The sequence below is a fragment of the Apteryx rowi genome, unplaced genomic scaffold (assembly GCF_003343035.1).
Source record: "Apteryx rowi isolate R43461 unplaced genomic scaffold, aptRow1 scaffold_145, whole genome shotgun sequence".
NCBI classification, from domain to species: Eukaryota; Metazoa; Chordata; class Aves; order Apterygiformes; family Apterygidae; genus Apteryx; species Apteryx rowi.
In genome coordinates, this window is record NW_020447697.1 from 1,448,690 (window position 1) to 1,454,689 (window position 6,000).

A 6,000-nucleotide genomic window follows, 5' to 3' on the forward strand; every position below is an offset into this window, starting at 1 on the left:
GATGAGGACTTCCGAGCACCGCCGTCGCCCGGCGGCTGTTGTGGAAGGGGGGGGACAGCAAAAAGCCCTGCCGAGCTAACCCTTCACGTGAAAAACCGAACCGCCTTTCCCGTGCTTTCCCCCTCGGCCAGAGGTTGACTAGCTGCGAGTTCAAATTCTGGAAAACATTAAGTGTCCCAAGACGTTTTGCCCCAGCTCATCAGACGAACATTCAGCCCCCAGCCAGGTCACTGTTGATAAGACTTTGGACCTACCTACGTGAAGGAGACCGGGTTTCCAGAGCTGGCAGCAGATTTCCCTTACCGCCTGTCCAGAGTGTGTACCATCTCGCAAAGCAAGTCGTACTGCGAAAGCTAACGAACGCTTGACTTTTGAGACACCGACAGTCAGGTGACAGCTAACCACCCAGCGAGGCTCTGGCCTCCCCGTGGTGCTGCCGTCGGGACCCCGGCTGGTGTTGCCTCCGAGCGGTGTCGGAGCCCCAAACCATGGACTTCTCTCTGTCCAGCTGCATCCCCGCGTCCGTCCCCGTCCCCAAGCCTGGCTGCCCTCGGGGCTGTTCTGGAAGAGCTGCTGAGCTCCGCATGAACCACCTACCTCAGTCCAGGTCCACCTGGAGAGCGAGCAAGCCCCGAGGCCATGTCCCGGCGTCCCAAACCTGGCTCGCTGAGCCAGGCTGCTTGGTGGGCTCAGCCGGGTTGGGCACCCGCCAACCTCTCCTCCTCCAGCTGCGACCAGCGGTGAAGAGCTATGACCCAAAACTGCCTTCTCAAACGCAGGACTGTGGGCTCGGTCACAGGAACGGCGCTTTCAAGTGAAAGCCTATCCTGCAGCCAGCCTGGAATTTTTTTTGTCAAAACTACTTTTTTTGTTGGAAATTTTTGACCCGCCAAACCAAAACTCTTCCCAGCAATGCTTACCACTCCCGACAGGACCAGCCTCAGGAAGGGCTGCTCCCCTCCGAGGAAGCATTAGGCTTGAAGCCAGGAGGAAAGCAGCACCGAAAGCAGCATCAGCATCAGCGACGCGCCACGGGCTGCTTCTCCTCCCCTGTCCCCAAAGCACCTGCAGACCCTGAGCTTTGGGGGCTGCTTGGCTCAGAGAGGGGTCGCCCACTGCCCACGAGCCTCCGCCTGCGCGGGTGGAAGCCGCGTGTCGCAGACGTGGCCGGTCGCCTCGTCCTCCGCGACTCCCCTCTGAGGCCGCTGCTGCGGGAGGGGCTGAATATTCCGGGCCGGTGCGGGAAAAACCTCTTCTGCGTGTGTTTCATCCCAGGAGGAATACGTGCCCGCGTACAGTTTTGCCCAAAAGATACTGCAATTGGGACGCACGTTTTGAAAAACGAGCTGGAAGGCGAGCGAAGACAGAAATAACCAAGGGGCTGGAATGGCTGTTTTTTCAGGAAAGATTTAGAGCACGTTAAAGGGATTTGGGCAAACATTTATTTCATCTAAAGCTGATCAGAATTCGTTGAAAGACTCATTGATTTAGATGGTTTTGATTCCAGCCCAATGGCACTAGCTTTGAAAGGCAGAAACACCACAGTGGTCAAGCGTAGAGTGATCCAAGGGTAAATGAAAGCCGAGAGATGGGGTAAAGCAAAATAAAACAAAAAACAAAAAAAGGGCTGAAAGTCAAAAGAGGCCTCTGTGGTGTGGAGTATTGCTCGTGGTGTCCCAAGGGACGTGGTGGCAGCAGCATCCCTTGAATAGCCAAAACTGCACTGAACAAGGTGCTTGCTAAACCTCTGGAGAGAACAACCTTGCGTCGGCAAGGGCAACGGATTAGCTGACCTGACAGGTCTGTTCACCTCTAATTTCTGCAATTGTGGGAGTTTCTTATTGCACTGCTTGTGAGCGGTTCAGAAACGAGAGAGGGCTCCATGTATTTCCAGCACTGTTTATCCGAAACGCTTCCTGCTTACAGAAGAGGCACGACTTTTGAACGCTGTAGTTATATCAACAGAAGAGCGCGGTGGAAGTGGAGGAATGTCTGGACATGTTTCACAGTGCTGTCGTCATCCTTCCAGGCTGTTCTGTTTACTATTCTGACATTTTCTTTCACATTACAAATGTAAAAGCCCATAGTGCAAGAAGACTTACTTACACGGTGTAAATAGCTATTTTGAGTAACTGAAATTTCTGCAGCTCCAGTGCGCTTCAGTCCTGATCCAAAGCCCGTTAAAATCAGTGGGAAGATTTCCACACATTTCAAAGTTTCTGGCTCTAGCCCTTCGTTTCTGGACGCTGGCTCGCATGCTGGCCACCTCTCGCATGCTGGCCATGCTCCTGGCTGGGATCGGATTGCGCCGAGTAGGAAACGTCCCAGTTCTTTTAGGAGGATGCCCATAGGGCCAAATAAGGTCCTTGGTTTTGGTCGCTGGGTGGTCTTCATAAATAGCTAGCCCTCTCCGAAACAAAGCACGTGTTGATGATAACTCTTCCTTAAAGACAGCGTAGACAAGACAGCACCAAGCTGGGCTTGCTTGCCTCCAGCGGTTCTCCAGCGCTGTCCTCCAGACGTCCTCCACCGCCGGCGGGCAGAGCAGCTCCGTGCGATGGTCTCTCCGGGCTGCAGCACGATCTTTGCGTCGCGCCAGGCGCTCCGAGCTGAGAGCGAACACCAAGCTGTGATGGTAGCGAGGGCGGGAGGGAAGCAGGAGGGCTTTGGAGGGGAGCCGGCGCGGCGGGCCGGCCCCGAGAGCCGAGCTCCCTGCCCAAGCCCCGTGCTCAGCGCGGCTCCGAGCCCGCGTCATGCTGCAGGCGCACGTTTTTTCGAGGAGGGAAAAAGCACAGGAATTAGTGAACTCCTTGCTGTCAGATCAGCGCCTACCTAACTCTGGACATGAGGAAAAAAAAGGAGATAATACCGTCAAAGAGAGGCTTTCTGCTGTTCTGCATGCTCTGTATGGTAACTCTTTTTTTTTTCCCTAATGCAGTGCAGCTTTCTGAGATCTGTGATTAGAGGATTCGTTGTAAATGAAAGTACTGGGGTAAGCAAAGACTTCTGACGGGGCATGAAAATATTCTCATTTCAGAAAATCTTTCTCGGAAGGGGAAAAAATTGCTCTGTGACATGGCCCGGTTCACACTACAAGAGCAAAACACACTTTCCTTGAAGCACGGGCTGGTGCTTTACCCACACAGTCCCCCCACCTCTCCCTGCAAAGTGCGGGCTCCGTCTGAATCCCCGGTAGGTCTGTGACTCACAGGCTTTTCTTTCTTTTTTTCTTTTTTTTCTTTTTTTTTTACGGTTAAAAAAGATCAGCATTTTGGAAAAATCCAACACATGTTAATATCGTGACCTGCACGGTTACTGTCAATAAAGATGGGCTGGTGATCTTTAAAAGGAGATTTTCTCAGGGTGAAGGACAAACATGACATTAGAGTCATCAAACTCCCCATCTGACAAGGACATATAAATTGTAAATGGTCGGGGGCACTGAGATCAGGTTGTCTTTATTCCAGATGCTTTTCCATCAGAATAGCGATCTGCCAAGTATCATCTGCATCTGTTGCAACGTGCTAATAACAGGGAGACGAGCAATTAATTGCAAGGTTGCTCCTGCTTCCCGATACCCACCCGCGTTTGCACGTGGAAAGTGCTGGAAAGGCGGAACGGGCCGGGCAAGGAGACGGCGCCAAGGTGGAGGCGGTCGCGGCGAAAGGTAAGAAATCTTAAGGCCTGATCCTATAACTATTTATACATGCTAAGCACCCGTCCGCACATAAGCCCCCTGCTTGGTTTCGACGGTCCGCGGGTAAACACACATTTACTCTCCAGAGGAAGGCGTTATTCCGGCGAGGGGGGAGGAATCAACCTGCCGGGCTCCCGAATGGAGTGGGGGGATGACAGCAAGCTCGTTTCCTTCCCTCACACGAAAGGCCACCAGGAAAACGGGAGCGCGGCAATGGGCCGCCGGCCGCGGGAAAGGGGGAGCGTCCAGCCGGGAGCCTCCCCGGACCGCCGGCATGAGCGCTAAGCAGAGATCCCACCATCGCCCAACCCGCCGAGGGGGCCAAATTCGGCCCCAATTTGCGTCCCACTTGGGGAGGTTGCCACCAGGAAAGCCAACGTGGTGTTTGCCCGCTAAGTGCAGTCGGCGTCAGGAAACTGGGCAAAATTCTCCCCTCTCCCGGCACTGACATAAATCTGTGGGAACTTCTTTGGAGTTATCCCGCCATGAGCACGCCTGAGATGAGTTTAGTCCTCGAGCTGGAATTACAAAGGAGAACGAAGTCAGTGTGCTTGCAGAGCCTCCGTCCTTGTGCGGACCAAGGATGCGTGTTCCTTCTGCTCCAACGCGGAACCGCTGCCCGTTGGGTCGAACCCCCTTTGCATAACCAGCAGAAAGTCAGTAAAATTAGGGATGCTGTGCTTTACGGGGACCCTTTGCACGTGTCTCTCGGGGAACAGTAGGATTCCTAAATGCAGGAATACGAGTTTGAAGGTTAACTCTCATTCTGTATGGGTTTTCCTAGTGTTTCATCTCCAGGCCCTTGGTTCTGTAGAGACCACGGAGAGCAGTGGGTAAGGTCTGTTTGCTGCACAAGAGGCGGGAAGGCGACATGCGAAAAGCAAAGCCTATTTTTTTCCCCTTACACATAATTAATGTGTTTGGCGAAAAGCGCTCTGGAAGTTCAGCTCTGCCGCCCTGGTGTGCGCCTGGCCCAGGAGCCCGGTGCTCGAGCGCCAGCGTCCTCGTTACGCGTCCCGGGCGCGATGCGGGTCGTTGCCAGCCCCGTTCGTGGCGCGGCGCGGTTATCGCCTGTTCCTGGGAAAATGCCCGGGACGGAGCCGTCGTCGGCAGCCCCGCCAGCGCTGCCCGCAACGCGCGGCTCTGCGCTGCAGACTCAGACTTTTGAGGAGGATGCATTTCTTTTTTCTTCTTTTCCTCCACTTTTACCGGCCAGGAATTGGTTACAACTTCCGCGTCTACAGGACAAAAGAGGTTAATTCTGTATTCAGGTTACGAGCGCGAGAGCCCGGGGTTGGGGTCTCCTTTACTCGTCCTTCCATAGGCTCTGCAAGACCCTTACGGCCACGTTTTTCCCAAACGGACGTTCATCGGGTATCCCGGGCAGGACGGGTAAACGAAGCCGGCTTTCCCCTATTAGACGCTTTGAACTGAAACCCGCATTTGCTTTCCTAGGCCTCAGTTTCCCCATCTGTAAAATTAATATATTTATCAATGTTTGCAGTTCCCGCACAGAGTGTGAAATTGATATGCAAAGTATATGGATCAGATAATGATGGGTAATTTGTTAAAGTGAGAAAAATATTTTGTTATTTTTGTAACACATTCATTTATGCGCTCGCTTAGACGCACATTCAGTTGCATTCAATTAACAACATCTCAGTTACCTTCTAAGAATTTGTTTTTTAGAAATGCACACTTGGAAAATTTTAGATTTTTGCAGTATCCCTGATCAACCAGTTTTGCTAGTAACAACTAATAGCCCCAACACGTATCGTGGCTATAGCTGGGTTGGATTGATGTACGCAGTATTAAATATTTCTTGCCTGAAAAAAAAAAAAAGTGGAAAACAAAGAGAAAGTGTGGGAGATCAGAAGTTTTATTATCCCATTTTATTCACAGGAAACTGAGGCTCAAAGTTCTCGAGAGAAAAGGTGAAGCATATAATAAAAACGGCCTCTCTTGAGCAAATGCTAATTCAGGAGTACGAAAACCTTACGTTTGGCCTCCTGGAAGAGATGAAGCCTCAAAAACTAAAAACTCGCTCTTCTGTGAATTCAGCCAAACACGCGCACGACACCAGCAACAGCCCTGCCGGTAAGACGGAGAAAACCGCGCTTGGGATCAATGTTGGGGTTTCTTTTTGATAAAATGCGAAGAGCAAAATCATATTTTAACGGTGAAAACTGAATTCGATTTTGATAAGGAAATAATCAAGGCTTGCAGCACTCGCAGCAGTGAACCAAATGTCTTTATCTGCCATGTAAATGCAATAAAAGGATATACGCATAAGATTATAGAAT